This window comes from Lissotriton helveticus, chromosome 7 (genome assembly GCF_964261635.1).
Source record: "Lissotriton helveticus chromosome 7, aLisHel1.1, whole genome shotgun sequence".
In the NCBI taxonomy this organism is placed as follows: Eukaryota; Metazoa; Chordata; class Amphibia; order Caudata; family Salamandridae; genus Lissotriton; species Lissotriton helveticus.
In genome coordinates this window covers 202,985,857-203,005,288 of record NC_136068.1, presented here as the reverse complement: position 1 = coordinate 203,005,288, position 19,432 = coordinate 202,985,857, and positions in this window count along the sequence as shown.

Here is a 19,432-nt window from a genome sequence, read left to right as displayed (position 1 = left end):
CAAAGTGTCTCGGAGTCTGCGCTGCTGTGGCTGACTCCGAGACACTCTTTCAAAGGAATGCCTCCTAATTAGGGGCAGTTATGTGCTTAGTGCCTCATCCTGCGACACACCCACCACTTGCAGGCGACACAGTACTGTGTCGGGACACACAGTTTGGAAAGCTCTGATATAGGTTATCACAGAACAAAAAGAAGTTACTCTTTAGGCATGTCTCTCTCAACCATTTTCAAAAGCATCTCGGTATGAGCCCATAACATGATTGGTCTATTGCTCAGGGAGTGTTTGACTGCCCTCAAGCCATCATCATGCATTATACTAGTGTATAATGTGGTGACATCAATAGTGACTAAGAGGTAATCATCCTCCCAGGGCAAGTCGTAGATTTGTTTTAAAAAGTCCCCTGTGTCTTTCAAATAGGAGGGTAATGCCTGCACCTCCCCATTTAAAAAAGAATCTATGAACTTAGATGTATTCTCAAAAGCACTTATTATCGCAGAAGTGATTGGACGCCCTGGTGGATTTTCTACATTTTTGTGTACCTTTGGAATTAAGTAAAATACGGGGGTTACTGGTTTGTCAATCTTCCGGAACTTAAACTCATCATGACTCAACAGACCCTCCTCATACCACCTTTGTAAAAGCTAATTGAAGTTCCCATGAGAATTTAACATGTCTGATTCTTTGATCTTGACATAGCATGCTTGATTTTTCAATTGGTTTTATGCCTCCGTTAAGTACAGTTGGCGATCCCACAGGACCACATTGTCCCCTTGTATGCACAGCCTACTATACAGTCATCATCATCAGACAATTTTTTAATCAACTTGTGATAAGCTTGTTGTTGTTATGCACGAGGTGAATTTTTATTTCTTTTTTATCTTTGCTGATATGTGAACTCAAGTGCTTTAACTCATTTACCACAAGGTCATTGAAAGTGTCTATCGCATCTCTTCCTGCTGACGGTGTGTAACAGGAGTTTGGTCTAAAACAAGTACATACTCCTTCATTAATCGTCACACCCTCCTCCAGGGCGATTGCATTCACATCTCTAACATGCGTTTCTCCAGATGCTTCACTACCAAGATTTCATAAGTCCATCCATAAATCCATATCACCCACAGTTAACTCAACTTGTTGACTCTCATTGGTCACAGGAATATCTGGTCCTCTCGTGAAAGGGTTCAAAAGAAAATGTTTTCTTAATTTCAACGTTCGTACAAATTTAAACAAATCTATGCGTGTTTGCACATAGTCCAAATCCGCATCTGGGCAAAATGAAAGTCCCAAACTCAATATTCTCTCAACTTCCTCCGTGAGTTTTACCTTTGTGATGTTGATTATGCTAACTTGATCATTTGTCATTAGTTCTTGTTCCCTTTCTTTTTCTGCGATTGCCTTCCTTCTATGGGCTTCCCCCATCCGCCTCCTGTTCCTTTGCCTTTTCCTCTTCCTCTTATTGCCTGGGTTATCTGTGGTGGTTGCCTTGGTCTTAAATCGATCCTCCGTTCTTCGGATAAACAACTGAATTCATCTACGACTGTGGGGATTACACAATTTCTTTGCACACCCGTCTCCTCCTCTAGATCTATGTCTACTTCTGAACTTTCTAGACTACTTTGTCCAGAATGCATCCCTTTTGCGGGGTTTCCGACTCTGGATATATTTTGGCTGCGTATGCTGTCAAATTTCTTGGCACAGGTGTATATCTGTCCCCTGTCATAGTCTAGTTTATCCCTGAGGAATTTCTGCACCTTCCTCTCTTTGATCGCTAATTCTGACTTTCGCAATCTTTCCGTCATATCCTTTTTGAATTTAGTAATGGCTTCTTGATCTTCTTCCTTATCTAATTCACTTAATAAAGCCTCCAGCTCTTCCAATCTTTTCTGGCGGTCTATATCAGCATACTTTATCAAGATTGCTAACATCTTTCTCGATGCATCATTATTATTACTAGCCCACTCACGCAGCATGTCAGGGTTGTGTTCCTCATAACTGGGCACTACAAGGATTCGAAGGCCTCTCGGTACCCTTTGAATCTCCAAGTAATGCTGCAATGACTTGGACTCCCACCATTGGGCCATCTCTCCTCGTTTAAATTTCTCCAAGCGCTTCAGTTTCACGCCAAGGTCTTTTTCCTTCTCGCCCACACCCGCTTTGGCTAGGGACGCGGGGCTCGTATTTGTAATGTTATCATCAAAGATCGACAACGCTGCCTCTTCTCGCTCTCTCACTTCTGAGGCCGACATTCTCTTTTGTTATACAACGGAAAATTCCCTTCAGCTACAAGCATTCCTGGAGTCGTACAAAATCCTCAACCCCAGGATCTTTGCTTTCTCCCCAATTCACGCTTGTTCGGCGCAGGCTTACCTGATAGATGCAGTGCCCGCCGTGTGCCTTACGACAATCCGTCAGACACGCCCCCTTTCAGTGCTGCTGCCTCACGTTGCGTTCACGGCGTCTTTTCGCCAGAGTAATGGGGGTGGCAGCGATGATCCAATTCCACTTCGATCTCCTGCGTATTGAAAGCTGCCTGCCATGAGAGGCGCGTCGTCTGTCGGACCTCACAGGAGCGGGTCCGTAATATATGCTCCGCGTCACCTTTGTTGCTGGCAAAAGATAACAACGAGGCCTTGTGTAGCTGGCTAAAAATCAGTTTTATTCGGCCTGACTCGAACGCGTTTCACCGGTCCTCGCCGCGGTGCTCATCGATATTTACAAAGTCAAGAGTAGCCATTTTTAAACTCATTTTGATGCTTGTCACGTGTTGTACTACAAAATATTGAAAAGTGTAGACAGACTCGTAGTTTTTCTATTTACATACAATTGTTCATTTGTAAAATATAATCATAATATAAAACTTAGAATTCATTGCATGATTACATAAAAACAGAATTTAAATCGCACTATTTACATTACATATTTTCAAGTAGTTTACCATGCATGTGAGCACAATTCTTAACTTTCTCCTTTTGATCGCCATATGCACGTTCGTCTTGTCTGAAATAGTATATTATTCCCCAGTGGGCCTTTACCCAAACACCACACAGATATTTACTATGGTGATTGTAACCTTTAAAAGTTATAACTGTATCCAGCACAAGTGGGCAATTTACTATTGAGGCTATGCTTTACAATAACTGCCATATTAATGCTGTTACTGTCCAAATCAAATCCAAACATCAGCCCATGTGGGCATGATTGTGACATAAATCCTCAATGTACTAACTTAATTGATGCTCTACTTTCACAGAACAAAACTAAATCATAAACTACTTCTTTCAATACTCTATGTATATTATTACTGGCTTGGATCATATTTACTCGACTGTCTAAAGTGCATTAAAACCTACTAAAATCAAGATTGGCAGACATTCCCTTTCTCACAATACAAATTCATATCGCTTACAAATGTGTATACATATCTTCCTCCACATTAAGGCCCGCCGGCTACTTGGAATTCATTTCTATAATATACCTTGATTCTAGTTCCCTGAGTGCTTTTTCACGGTTTCCTCCTCTTATGTCTTTTTTTACATCATCTATCACATAGTATGTTATCCCAGACAAATAATTATTGTGGAATCTTTCAAAATGGCTGGCCACAGGATAGGGACAATCTCCATTTTTAATTGCCCTGAGATGTTGCAACACACGTTTGTGTGCCTCTAGGATTGTGTTGCCTACGTACCGCAGGCCACAAGGGCACTGCAGCACGTATACAGCAAAATCCTTTTTGCAATTAAATTTGCCTCTTATTTTTCACATTTCCTTGGTTGTTCCTACTCTGAATTCCTTCATCTTAATTCCATAACTGCAAGCTTTACATTTGGAACATTTTATAAAGCCCTGCTTTTTATCCAGCCAAGTTCCTTTCATTACTTTGTTCTTGACTGTATTTCTGACAAGTGCCTGCCTGAAAGATTTCACCCATCTGAAAGTTATTTCCGGTCTTCGTGGCACACTTTTACCTAGAATTGAATCATTTTTGATCAGATGCCAATGACGGTTCAAAATACTCCTCACTTTTCCTTGCTGCAGACTAAATTTGGTAACAAGTCTGCACTGGTTTTCTTTATTTGCACTTTTCTCTTTTTTGGGCCCAAATAGAATGTCTTCTCTCTTTAGTTTTTTGACTTTCGAGATTGCTAAGTCAAGCCATTCCCCTGGGTAGCCTCTTTGCTAGAACCTATAATCAAGATTTATCAGCGCAGCTTTCATCTCTACTTCCTCACTACAGTTACGTTTGGTTCGTAGACATTCTCCAAATGGTATGCTTCTTTTCAGGTTCACAGGATGAAAACTAGATGAATGAAGCACCGTCTTAGCTGCAGTCGGTTTTCTATACAGCTTGGTTGAGATTTTACAATTGTTGATGTACACTGTGAGGTCTAAAAAATGTAATTCAGTTTCACTTACTTCACTTCTAAATGTCAAGTTGAGGGTATTATGTTGGATTTGTTTAATGAATTCCTCAACTTGGTTTCTGGTCCCTTTCCATACCACGAATAAATTGTCGATAAATCGACTCCAGTGCATAATATGCTCCTCCCACTCTGTATGGTACTGCGTCCGGATCACCTGCTCCTCCCACCAGCCCATATGCAAATTCGCATAGCTGGGGGCGAAGCAGGTGCCCATAGCAGTACCACAGATTTGATGATATACGGTATCACAGAATAAAAAGAAGTTACTCTTTAGGCATGTCAATCATTTTCAAAAGCATCTCGGTATGAGCCCATAACCGGATTGGTCTATTGCTCAGGAAGTGTTTGACTTCCCGCAATCCATCATCATGCCTTATACTAGTGTATAATGTGGTGACATCAATAGTGACTAAGAGGTAATCATCCTCCCAGGGCAAGTCGTAAATTTGTTTTAAAAAGTCCCCTGTGTCTTTCAAATAGAAGGGTAATGCCTGCACCTCCCTATTTAAAAAAGAATCTATGGACTTAGATGTATTCTCAAAAGCACTTCTTTTCGCAGAAATGATTGGACACCCTGGTGGATTTTCTACATTTTTGTGTACCCCTGGAATTAAGTAAAATACGGGGGTTACTGGTTTGTCAATCTTCCTGAACTTAAACTCATCATGACTCAACAGACCCTCCTCATACCACCTTTGTAATAGCTAATTGAGGTTCCCATGACAATTTAACATGTCTGATTCTTTGATCTTGACATAGCATGCTTGATTGTTCAATTGATTATGTGCCTCCGTTAAGTACAGTTGGCGATCCCACAGGACCACATTGCCCCCCTTATCTGCACAGCGTACTATACAATCATCATCATCAGACAATTTTTAATCAACTTGTGATAAGCTTGTTGTTGTTGTGCATGAGGTGAATTTTTATTTCTTTTTTTATCTTTGCTGATATGTGAACTCAAGTGCTTTAACTCATTTACCACAAGGTCATTGAAAGTGTCTATCGCATCTCTTCCTGCTGACGGTGTGTAATGGAAGTTTGGTCTAAAACAAGTACATACTCCTTCTTTAATCGTCACACCCTGCTCCAGCGCAATTGCATTCACATCTCTCACATGCGTTTCTCCAGATGCTTCACTACCAAGATTTCGTAAGTCCATCCATAAATCCATATCACCCACAGTTAACTCAACTTGTTGACTCTCATTGGTCACAGGAATATCTGGTCCTCTCATGAATGAGTTCAAAAGAAAATGTTTTCTTAATTTCACGTTTGTACAAATTTAAAGAAATCTATGCATGTTTGCACATAGTCCAAATCTGCATCAGGGCAAAATGAAAGTCCCAAACTCAATATTCTCTCAACTTCCTCCATGAGTTTTACCTTTGTGAGGTTGATTATGCTAACTTGATAATTTGTCCCTAGTTCTTCTTCCCTTTCTTTTTCTGCGATTGCCTTCCTTCTATGGGCTGCCCACTTCCGCCTCCTGTTCCTTTGCCTTTTCCTCTTCCTCTTATTGCCTGGGTTATCTGTGGTGGTTGCCTTGGTCTTAAATTGAACCTCCGTTCTTCGGATAAAAAACCGAATTCATCTACGACTGTGGGGATTACACGATTTCTTTGCACACCCCTCTCCTCCTCTAGATCTATGTATACTTTTGAACTTTGTAGACTACTTTGTCCAGAATGCATCCCTTTTGTGGGGGTTCCGACTCTGGACATATTTTGCCTGCGTATGCTGTCAAATTTCTTGGCACAGGTGTATATCTGCCCCCTGTCATAGTCTAGTTTATCCCTTAGGAATTTCTGCGCCTTCCTCTCTTTGATCACTAGTTCTGACTTTCGCAATTGTTCCGTCATATCCTTTTTGAATTTAGTAATGGCATCTTGATCTTCTTCCTTATCTAATTCACTTAATAAAGCCTCCAGCTTTCCCAATATTTTCTGGCGGTCTATATCAGCTTACTTTATCAAGATTGCTAACAGCCTTCTCGATGCATCATTATTATTACTAGCCCACTCACGCAGCATGTCAGGGTTGTGTTCCTCATAACTGGGCGGTACAAGGATTCGAAGGCCTCTCGGTACCCTTTGAACTTCCAAGTAACGCTGCAATGACTTGGACTCCCACCATTTGGCCATCTCTCCTCATTTTAATTTCTCCAAGCACTTCAGTTTAACGCCCAGGTCTTTTTGCTTCTCGCCCACACCCGCTTTGGCTAGGGAAGCGGGGCTCGTATTTGTAATGTTATCGTCAACGATCGACAACGCCGCCGCTTCTCGCTCTCTCACTTCTGAGGCCGACATTCTCTTTTGTTATACAAGGGAAAATTCCCTTCAGCTACAACCGTTCCTGGAGTCGTACAAAATCCTCAACCCCAGGAACTTAGCTCTCTCCCCAACTCTTGCTTGTTCGGCGCAGGCTTATCTGATAGCTGCAGTGCCCACCGTGTGCCTTACGACACTCCATCAGACACCCCGCCCTTCAGTGCTGCTGCCTCACGTTGCGTTCACGGCGTCTTCTCGCCAGAGTTATGGGGTGGCAGCGATGATCCAATTCCATTTCGATCTCCTGCGTATTGAACGTTGCCTGCCTTGAGAGCCGCGTTTGTCACTCGGACCTCACAGGAGCAGGTCCGTAACAAATGCTCCGCATCACCTTTGTTGCTGGCAAAAGATAACAACGACGCCTTGTGTAGCTGGCTAAAAATCAGTTTTATTCGGCCTGACTCAAATGCGTTTCAGCGGTCCTCGCCGCCTTGCTCACCGATATTTACAAAGTCAAGAGTAGCCATTTTTAAACTCATTTTGATGCGTGTCACGTGTTGTACTACAAAATAATGAAATGTGTAGACAGACTCGTAGTTTTTCTATATGTTACATACAATTCTTCATTTGTAAAATATAATCATAATATAAAACTTAGATGATTACATAAAAACAGAAATTAAATCGCACTATTTACATTACTTATTTTCAAGTAGTTTACCATGCATGTGAGCACAATTCTTAACTTTCTCATTTTGATCGCCACATGCGCGTTCGTCTTGTCTGAAATAGTATATTATGCCCCAGTGGGCATTTACCCAAACACCACACAGATATTTACTATGGTGATTGTAACCTTCAAAAGTTATAACTGTATCCAGCACAAGTGGGCAATTTAATATTGAGACTATGCTGTACAATAACTGCCATATTAATGCTGTTACTGTCCAAATCAAATCCAAGCATCAGCCCATGTGGGCATGATTGTGACATAAATCCTCAATGTACTAACGTAATTGATGCTCTACTTTCACAGAACAAAACTAAATCATAAACTACTCTTTTCAATACTCTATGTATATTATTAGTGGTTTTGATCATATTTACTCGACTGTCTAAAGTGCATTAAAACCTACTAAAATCAAGATTGGCAGACATTCCCTTTCTCACAATACAAATTCATATCACTTACAAATGTGTATACATATCTTCCTTCACATTAAGGCCCTCCGGTTGCATGGAATTCATTTCTATAATATACCTTGATTCTAGTTCCCTGAGTGCTTTCTCATGGTTTCCTCCGCTTATGTCTTTTTTTACAGCATCTATCACATAGCACGATCTCCATTTTTAATTGCCTTGAGATGTTGCAACACACGTTTGTGTGCCTCTAGGATTCTGCTGCCTACGTACCGCAGCCACAAGGGCACTGCAGCACGTATACAGCAAAATACGTTTTGCAATTAAATTTGCCTCTTATTTTTCACGTTTCCTTGGTTGTTCCTACTCTGACTTCCTTCATGTTAATTCCATAATGGCAAGCTTTACATTTGGAACATTTTATAAAGCCCTGCTTTTTATCCAGCCAAGTTCCTTTCATTACCTTCTTCTTGACTGTATTTCTGACGAGTGCCTGCCTGAAAGATTAAACCCGTCTTAAAGTTATTTCCGGTCTTTGTGGGACACTTTTACCTAGAATTGAATCATTTTTGATCAGATGCCAATGATGGTTCAAAATACTCCTCACTTTTCCTTGCTGCAGACTAAATTTGGTAACAAGTCTGCACTGGTTTTCTTTATTTGCACTTTTCTCTCTTTTGGCCCCAAATAGAATGTCTTCTCTCTTTAGTTTTTTGACTAGCGAGATTGCTGAGTCAGGCCATTCCCCTGGGTAGCCTCTTTGCGTGAACCTACACTCAAGATTTCTCAGTTCAGCTTTCATCTCTACTTCCTCACTACAGTTACGTTTGGTTTGTAGACATTCTCCAAATGGTATGCTTCTTTTCAGGTTCACAGGATGAAAATTAGATGCATGAAGCACCGTGTTAGCTGCAGTCGGTTTTCTATACAGCTTGGTTGAGATTTTACAATTGTGGATGTACACTGTGAGGTCTAAAAAATGTAATTCAGTTTCACTTACTTCACTTCTAAACAGACCCTCCAGTTTATCGCGATTTCGCGATTCACGAAAAAATCGCGAAATCGGCAGATTACCGCGATGGCCGCGATAATACCCATATTGGCCGCGAGTTTTACAAAAAAGTGTCTCTACCGGGAGACAGCAAAACAAACAATGCCTTTATTGGCTGTGCGCCGCACCCTCCCACTCGTGTGTGTCAGCAGCTTACCGGGACACACACAGTCAGTTTTTGAGCTCTGCCAGCCGCACCCAAGTACTTCACAGGTCATTAGGCCAAGCTCCCCTTGCGCCAAGGGACTGGAGTTACCATGGCAGCGCACTGTGAAAGCAGAGCGCTGTATTTATGGCAGACACTGATACAGCAGGACCCCCATAGAGATGCAGAGCCCTCAACACTGCGATCCTTAGTCCAGGCGAGAATCGTTGAACAAAACTGCTGCTTGGACTCCAGCTGGACTCAGAGACCGGTTTATGTTAAAGGGAATTGTGTGTGTATGTGTGTGTGTGGGGGGAGGAGGGAGGCAAGGAAGGATAAGTGAACTTCCTGGAGATTTATAACCAGATATCTTTACTCGCGCTTCGAAAACAAAATGTAAAGAAAGCTACAGGCTAGCTGGTAAAATATTGAACTGGTAGCATGTGAGAAAAAAAAGTGTTGCACACCTCAGCAATTGAAGTATCCCGCACACATCAACCACAAGCACATCAACCACATGCTCACAATTTTTAATACCTCATGTATATTGTTTGATCACAAATGTCACTATTACTTTATGTAACATAACGTATGCTTTTGTAATGTTTCTCATTATGTTCCATTTCTGTTCCTTTTGTGAAGCGCTCTGACACCTTCGGGTAAAGTCCGCGCTATATAAAAATGCATAAATAAACAAGAGCCGTTTCAATTCCAAGGACACCAGGGTGCATAGCCAGACCCCAACAGGAGGCTCAAGCACCAGCGACCAGATTGCTTTAAGGAACAGGGGCAGGTGGTTACACCACTAGTTAGCTCGGAGAAGCAGCGCACTCCCTACATCAAGGTTAAGGACAGCCCTGCCAACTCCTGAGGAGGGCTTAGAAATATATCTAGGAAGACCAATCATATTCAGGTTCATGTCTGATAACAAGCGGCAATAAAACGTGAATTAAGCAGAAGAAGCACTTTATCTATAAACAATATACATGGGTCTTCAAATAAGAAGCCTAACATCTTGCTGTAAAAAAAGACTAACCGGGACTGAAACAAAACTGAATGAAACATAATTGTGAGGCACAATTGTGGATTAACCTACATTTCAGATGTGCAGATGCAATGGTAAGCCAATTCTTCAAGTTGGTTCCCTTTAAGGTTCTTACCTAGGAGCCCTGATGATTGAAGCTTTCCATATTCGCTTCTGAAAGCCGGAACAGTGTGTACACTATTTAAATGAATCAAGCACCTTGCCGCAAGCTCGTGAATTGAGGCAGGGATTAAGGCCTCAGTTTTCAAGTTCACAAAGCATGAGCAAAAAGTCTACTTTTCCAATCACTGATTCCATTAACCAGATTGTGTTGGGCAGGATGTATGACGTTACAACGCATACTTTTACAACGCCTACCTTTACAATGCATTTTTTACACCGCAACATCCATTACAACGCACACCATTACAACGCATACCATTACAACAAATTCTTTGAAGCTACCTTTACAATGCATTCCACTACAACGCATACTACATTTACAACGCATACCATTACAACGCATTACATTACATTGCATGTAAGGTAAGTGTTGGATAGTGTAGGGGTAAAAATTACTATTCTAACTCCAGGGGGTGCAAAGTGTTGGATAGTGTAGGGGTAACATTTACTATTCTAACTCCAGGGGGTGCAACAGTAGGGTAAGGGTTGGATGGTGTAGGGTACTATGTGTTGTAATGTTATGCGTTGTAATGGTATGCGTTGTAATGACTGCGTTGTAATGGCATGCGTTGTAGTGGTGTGCTTTGTAGTGTCATGCGTTGTAATGACTGCGTTGCAAATGCATGCATTGTAATGGATTTTGCGGTGTGAAAGTTTTGTTGTAATGGTAGTGCGTTGTAAAAGTTGCGTTGTAAAGGTTGTATACCGTTGGGCACCTTGGAGATTACCACACTTACTGTGCAAGGTGAACTGTTCTGTAATTCACAAATGAACTGAGGCAGAAAGATAGGATAAGTATTCACTGTGAAAAACTTACAGAAACTTCAGCAGACCTGGAGGAAGCAGAGTATCCACCAGACAACTTTGCTCAAAGCTGGGTATTTTGAAATGTTACAATTATCTTGGTAAGCATGGAGATACATTTAAAATTGACTAACATTTGAAGTTGTTCGTCCCCACATCTTCAGTAGCCCACTCCGATGGTTGTAATGTAACCTTCAAGCCCTGGCACGGCCCTCCCTAGGAACAGGACTCATTTCCGCATCATTTGTACTCTGCGCCTGCCCCTCGGATCCCAGGCAGGAGCCATGACTTCAGAGGCAGGAGAGCTTTGGGGGCAGAAACCAGACATGCAGGGGGGGGTCAGGTGTGGGTGAGTGCCTGTCACTCAATCCCTGCATTGCATCCGCGCTGGGGTGGCCCTGATGGAGACAGGGATGTTCTCCCCAATTCTGGGTACACGGATGGAGGAGGCCTGTTGTCTTGTTTTGTCTTTTTCACTTCTTAGGAGGGCACAGGTCCTAAAAAACAGAAGTGGGGGGGGGGTCTAACCAAGTTAGGCAGCATAGCGCGTGAGATCACATTGAGTGACATCATTGAGCGCGACATGGCACGTCGCATCACAGGAAGTGGCATCAAGACCCATGGCCTCACAGGAATTGACATCACAAAATGTGGCACAAAATTTTAGACCTCACACTTCTGTTTAGCCTAACTGGCAGATGAAGAATTGCAATTCCAAGGGATAACAGCCTTCACCTGTGGGCTGCTTCCTCTATTCCATATTCCAGATTGCCTAATCAAAGTGGAATACTCTGCTAAAACAGTTTCCATTGATTTAAGGCTGAAAATGAATGCTTATGAGTAAAAAAAAGTGCCGCTAAAATGCCGCTAAATTTCCATAATTGTGCCGCTAAATTTCCATATTTGTGCCGCTAAATTTGCGAATCCATGCCGCTATATCCTGGGGGGTCTGTCTAAATGTCAAGTTGAGGTTATTATGTTGGATTTTTTTAATGAATTCCTCAACTTGGTTTCTGGTCCCTTTCCATACCAAGAATAAATCGTTGATAAATTGACTCCAGTGCATAATATGCTTCTCCCACTCTGTATGGTACTGCGTCCGGATCACCTGCTCCTCCCACCAGCCCATATGCAAATTCGCATAGCTGGGGGTGAAGCAGGTGCCCATAGCAGTACCACAGATTTGATGATATAGGGTATCACAGAATAAAAAGAAGTTACTCTTTAGGCATATCTCAACCAATTTTAAAAGCATCTCGGTATGAGCCCATAACCGGATTGGTCTATTGCTCAGGAAGTGTTTGGCTGCCCGCAATCCATCATCATGCTTTATACTAGTGTATAATGTGGTGACATCAATAGTGACTAAGAGGTAATCATCCTCCCAGGGCAAGCCGTAAATTTGTTTTAAAAAGTCCCCTGTGTCTTTCAAATAGAAGGGTAATGCCTGCACCTCCCTATTTAAAAAAGAATCTATGAACTTAGATGTATTCTCAAAAGCACTTCTTATCGCAGAAATGATTGGACACCCCGGTGGATTTTCAACATTTTTGTGCACCCCTGGAATTAAGTAAAATACGGGGGTTACTGGTTTGTCGATCTTCCGGAACTTAAACTCATCATGACTCAACAGACCCTCCTCATACCACCTTTGTAATATATAATTAAGGTTCCCATGACAATTTAACATGTCTGATTCTTTGATCTTGACATAGCATGCTTGATTGTTCAATTGCTTATATGCCTCCGTTAAATACAGTTGGCGATCCGACAGGACCACATTGCCCCCCTTATCTGCACAGCGTACTATACAATCATCATCATCAGACAATTTTTAATCAACTTGTGATAAGCTTGTTGTTGTTGTGCATGAGGTGAATTTTTATTTCTTTTTATATCTTTGCTGATATGTGAACTCAAGTGATTTAACTCATTTACCACAAGGTCATTGAAAGTGTCTATCGCATCTCTTCCTGCTGACGGTGTGTAACGGGAGTTTGGTCTAAAACAAGTACATACTCCTTCTTTAATCGTCACACCCTCCTCCAGCGCAATTGCATTCACATCTCTCACATGCGTTTCTCCAGATGCTTCACTACCAAGATTTCATAAGTCCATCCATAAATCCATATCACCCACAGTTAACTCAACTTGTTGACTCTCATTGGTCACAGGAATATCTGGTCCTCTCGTGAATGGGTTCAAAAGAAAATGTTTTCTTAATTTCAACGTTTGTGCAAATTTAAACAAATCTATGCATGTTTGCACATAATCCAAATATGCATCTGGGCAAAATGAAAGTCCCAAACTCAATATTCTCTCATCTTCCTCCGTGAGTTTTACCTTTGTGAGGTTGATTATGCTAACTTCATAATTTGTCATTAGTTCTTGTTCCCTTTCTTTTTCTGCGATTGCCTTCCTTCTATGGGCTGCCCCTTCCGCCTCCTGTTCCTTTGCCTTTTCCTCTTCCTCTTATTGCCTCGGTTATCTGTGGTGGTTGCCTTGGTCTTAAATTGAACCTCCGTTCTTCAGATAAAAAACTGAATTCATCTACGACTGTGGGGATTACACGATTTCTTTGCACACCCGTCTCCTCCTCTAGATCTATGTATACTTCTGAACTTTGTAGACTACTTTGTCCAGAATGCATCCCTTTTGCGGGGGTTCCGACTCTGGACATATTTTGCCTGCGTATGCTGTCAAATTTCTTGGCACAGGTGTATATCTGTCATAGTCTAGTTTATCTCTTAGGAATTTCTGCGCCTTCCTCTCTTTGATCGCTAGTTCTGACTTTCGCAATCTTTCCGTCATATCCTTTTTGAATTTAGTAATGGCTTCTTGATCTTCTTCCTCATCTAATTCACTTAATAAAGCCTCCAGCTCCTCCAATATGTTCTGGCGGTCTATATCAGCATACTTTATCAATATTGCTAACATCCTTCTCGATGCATCATTATTATTACTAGCCCACTCACGCAGCATGTCAGGGTTGTGTTCCTCATAACTGGTCGGTACAAGGATTCGAAGGCCTCTCGGTACCCTTTGAACTTCCAAGTAACGCTGGAATGACTTGGACTCCCACCATTTGGCCATCTCTCCTCGTTTTAATTTCTCCAAGCGCTTCAGTTTCACGCCAAGGTCTTTTTGCTTCTCGCCCACACCCGCTTTGGCTAGGGACGCGGGGCTCGTATTTGTAATGTTATCGTCAACGATCATCAATGCTGCCTCTTCTAGCTCTCTCACTTCTGAGGCCGACATTCTCTTTTGTTATACAAGGGAAAACTCTCTTCAGCTACAACCGTTTCTGGAGTCGTACAAAATCCTCAACCCCAGGATCTTTGCTCTCTCCCCAACTCACGCTTGTTCGGCGCAGGCTTACCTGATAGCTGCAGTGCCCGCCGTGTGCCTTACGACACTCCGTCAGACACGCCGCCCTTCAGTGCTGCTGCCTCACGTTGCGTTCATGGTGTCTTCTCGCTAGAGTTATGGGGGTGGCAGCGATGATCCAATTCCATTTCGATCTCCTGCGTATTGAACGTTGCCTGCCTTGAGAGCCGCGTCGTCACTCGGACCTCACATTAGCAGGTCCGTAACATATGCTCCGCATCACCTTTGTTGCTGGCAAAAGATAACAACAACGCCTTGTGTAGCTGGCTAAAAATCAGTTTTATTCTGCCTGACTCGAACGCGTTTCAGCCGTCCTCGCCGCCTTGCTCACCGATATTTACAAAGTCAAGAGTAGCCATATTTAAACTCATTTTGATGCGTGTCACGTGTTGTACTACAAAATAATGAAAAGTGTAGACAGACTCGTAGTTTTTCTATATGTTACATACAATTCTCCGTTTGTAAAATATAATCATAATATCAAACTTAGAATTCATTGCATGATTACATAAAAACAGAATTTAAATCGCACTATTTACGTATTTTTAAGTAGTTTACCACGCATGTGAGCACAATTCTTAACTTTCTCATTTTGATCGCCACATGCGCGTTCGTCTTGTCTGAAATAGTATATTACGCCCCAGTAGGCATTTACCCAAGCACCACACAGATATTTACTATGGTGACTGTAACCTTCAAAGCTTATAACTGTATCCAGCCCAAGTGGACAATTTACTATTAAGACTATGCTTTACAAGAACTGCCATATTAATACTGGGACTGTCCAAATTGGATTTGATTTTACTTAATTCCAAAGGTACACAAAAATGTAGAAAATCCACCAGGGCATCCAATCATTTCTGCGATAGGAAGGGTTTTTGAGAATACATCTAAGTTCATAGATTCTTTTTTAAATAGGGAGTTGCAGGCATTACCCTTCTATTTGAAAGGCACAGGGGGACTTTTCAAAACAAATCTACAACTTGCCCTGGGAGAATGATTACCTCTAAACCACTATTGATGTCACAACATTATACACTAGTATAAGGCATGATGATGGCTTGAGGGCAGTCAAACACTTCCTGAGCAATAGACCAATCCCGTTATGGGCTCATACCAAGATGCTTTTGAAAATGGTTGAGACATGCCTAAAGAGTAACATCTTTTTATTCTGTGATACCCTATATCATCAAATCTGTGGTACTGCTATGGGCACCTGCTTCACACCCAGCTATGCGAATTTCATATGGGCTGGTGGGAGGAGCAGGTGATCCGGACGCAATACCATACAGAGTGGGAGGAGCATATTATGCACTGGAGTCGATTCATCGACCATTGATTCTTGGTATGGAAAGGGACTAGAAACCAAGTTGAGGAATTCATTAAAAAAATCCAACATAAAACAAATTTTACAAGTGAAGTAAGTGAAACTGAAATAAATTTTTTAGACCTCACAGTGTACATCCACAATGGTAAAATCTCAACCAAGCTGTATAGAAAACGGACTGCAGCTAACACGGTGCTTCATGCATCTAGTTTTCATCCTGTGACCCTGAAAAGAAGCATACCGTTTGGAGAATGTCTATGAACCAAACGTAACTGTAGTGAGGAAGTAGAGACGAAAGCTGAACTGAGAAATCTCGAGTGTAGGTTAAAGCAAAGGGGCTACCCAGGGGAATGGATTGAGTCAGCAATATCGAAAGTCAAAAAACTAAAGAGAGAAGACATTCTATTTGGGGCCAAAAAAGAGAAAAGTGCAAATAAAGAAAACCAGTGCAGACTTGTAACCTAATTTAGTCTTCAGCAAGGAAAAGTGAGGAGTATTTTGAACCGTTATTGGCATCTGATCAAAAATGATTCAATTCTAGGTAAAAGTGTCCCACGAAGACCGGAAATAACTTTCAGACGGGTGAAATCTTTCAGGCAGGCACTTGTCAGACATACAGTCAAGAAGAAGGTAATGAAAGGAACTTGGCTGGATAAAAAGCAGGGCTTTATAAAATGTTCCAAATGTAAAGCTTGCCATTATGGAATTAACATGAAGTAATTCAGAGGAGGAACAACCAAGGAAATGCGAAAAATAAGAGGCAAATTTCATTGCAAAATGGATTTTGCTGTATACGTGCTGCAGTGTCATTGTGGCCTGCGGTACGTAGGCAGCACAATCCTAGAGGCACACAAACGTGTGTTGCAACATCTCAGGGCAATTAAAAATGGAGATTGTGCCTATCCTGTGGCCCGCCATTTTTAAAGATTCCACAATAAAGATGTGTCTGGGTTAACATACTACGTGGTTGATGTTGTAGAAAAAGACGTAAGAGGAGGAAACCGTGAGAAAGCACTCAGGAAACTAGAATCAAGTTATATTATAGAAATTAATTCCCGCAACCGGAGGGCCTTAATGTGGAGGAAGATATGTATACACATTTGTAAGCGATATGAATTTGTAATATGAGAAAGGTAATGTCTGCCAATCTTGATTTTAGTAGGTTTTAATGCATTTTAGACAGTCGAGTAAATATGATCCAAACCAGTAATAATTTACATAGAGTATTGAAAGGACTAGTTTATGATTTAGTTTTGTTCTGTGAAACTAGAGCATCAATTAAGTTAGTACATTGAGGATTTATGTCACAATCATGCCCACATGGGCGGATGTTTGGATTTGATTTGGACAGTAACAGCATTAATATGGGAGTTATTGTAAAGTATAGTCTCAATAGTAAATTGCTCACTTGGGCTAGATACAGTTATAACCTTTGAAGGTTACAATCACCATAGTAAATATCTGTGTGGTGTTTGGGTAAATGCCCACTGGGGCATAATATACTATTTCAGACAAGATGAGCGCGCATGCGGCGATCAAAATGAGAAAGTTAAGAATTGTGCTCACATGCGTGGTAAACTACTTGAAAATACGTAATGTAAATAGTGCGATTTAAATTCTGTTTTCAACTAATCATGCAATGAATTCTAAGTTTTTGTTTTAAAACAGATTTTATTGACAGATCATATCTAAATCGCAGAGCTCTGTATCCCAGAGGTATCTGCCAGGCAAAGATACATGTGTATGACATCGCAATCCATCATGACTTTTGCATATGTAACAAGAGAACAGAATCAATGCAATTTAACAGCCCTCCCCGCCCCTGTACCCCCCAACCTCCCCTTCCCCCTGCCCGGATCCCCCCCGGCACGGTTACTAACTTTTCAGCAATCAGCATACACACAACCATCTACACAGCACTCTCACATGTCCAGTATCGGGTCTTGTTCTGGCAGAGGTTCGAGCCATAGACCCCTGAAGTCAACCCACTGCTTCCAAATTTTATAATGCTTACGAGGGCATCCCCGGGCAAGAAATATGGGCTTCTCCAACCCCATGCAAAAATATAGTCCCCTCTTCCATGCTACCAGTGACGGGGCCCTCGGATCCTTCCACGCCCTAGCTATATCTCTTTTGGCCACTTTGAGCCCCAGCAGCAGTAAGTGTCTCTTGTATATAGGTTACCCCCACCCCATCCATCACATGCAGGAGGCCCAGGCGTGGCGTACGCGGGAGCACCCACCCAAGTGCTTCATCTAAGCCATTCCATACCCCATTCCAGAACCTGTCCAATTGGCTACAGCTCCACACCGTGTGCTGAAAGGTTCCCGCCTTCCGACCACATCTAGTACAGTCCGGGGATACAATGAGGCCTGCCTGCCACAGCCTCCGCCTAGTGAAGTACACCCTATGTAGGTATTTAAATTGGATCAGCCTAAGGCGGATAGATATTGCCGCACCCCTGGGACTCGCCAGAGCCTCATTCCAATCCTCCTCCTCTAACGTCCCCACATCTTCCTCCCAGGTCTCCCTCAACTTCTGTGAGGTGGAGGAAAAGTGTAGGACCAGGGATTGGTATATACGTGATATTTTTTTTGTCTCTATAACTCCCATGAAAACCCTTGCCTCCAGAGGACTAAACTCGGGAAGGGAGGTCAATCCCTCCAGGTGCGGGGCCAGAGCGTGACAGAACTGTAAATAGGGGAAAAATTGGGTGCGGGGCATGTGATATTCCGCACTCAGCTCCTGGAACGACTTGAGTGACGTCTCTGACATGACATCACCCAATTTAGATATCCCGATGTCGTCCCAGCCCGTAAAGCCCTGTAGGGCTGCCAAGCCAGGTAGACGACCATTACGCCAGAGGAGAGTTTCTTCGGTCAGAGTCTGCCACCACCCCATCCGGCGCAGAGCTTGCCTTCAGATATCAAACTCTACCTGTGTCACTGGAGGCAACGCCCTACGCTTCTGGGCCGCATATAACAGGGTATGTAGTGTATGGGGCTCCATCAGGAACTGCTCCGGAGCATAGGCTGGGTCCTCCCTGTCTCCATACCACCATTCATTCAATACTGGAAGATGCGAAGCTTGGTAATAGGAGAGAATATCAGAGGTCGCCAAGCCCCCACAATACGTCGACCTAAAGCACGTGCGCAACGCCACCCGGACTGAGCCGCTCATCCAAAGAAATTGTCCTAGGGCCGAGTCCACTTGTTTAAACCAAGGAGGTGAGATAGGATAGGGATGGTTTTGCAACTGGTAAAGCAGTCGAGGCAGGGCCACCATTTTAAATATGGCCGATCTGCCATATATAGTCTAGGGCATGCGGGACCATATTTAAATATCCGCCCGGGTCCGTTCCCAGACTGGCGCCACATTTCGTTCCCAGGCGAGAGCAGGGATCTCGGATAAAAACACCCCAGATACTTGATGCCCCCGACTGCAATCTGAAGTGCTGATGCCCAGTCCCCCACCACCAGGCCATTCCCCAACACCCAGAGTGAAGACTTACGTGGGTTCATATATAATCCCAAGGTCTCGCCAAAGATTTGCAGGATACGCAGGCCACGGTCCCACTCAAAGCCCTTCATCTGCGCATCTATACGTACCCATGCAGCCAATGGCTCCATTGCCAAGGCGAACAGTTAAGGCGAGAGGGGGCAGCCCTGCCTGGTACC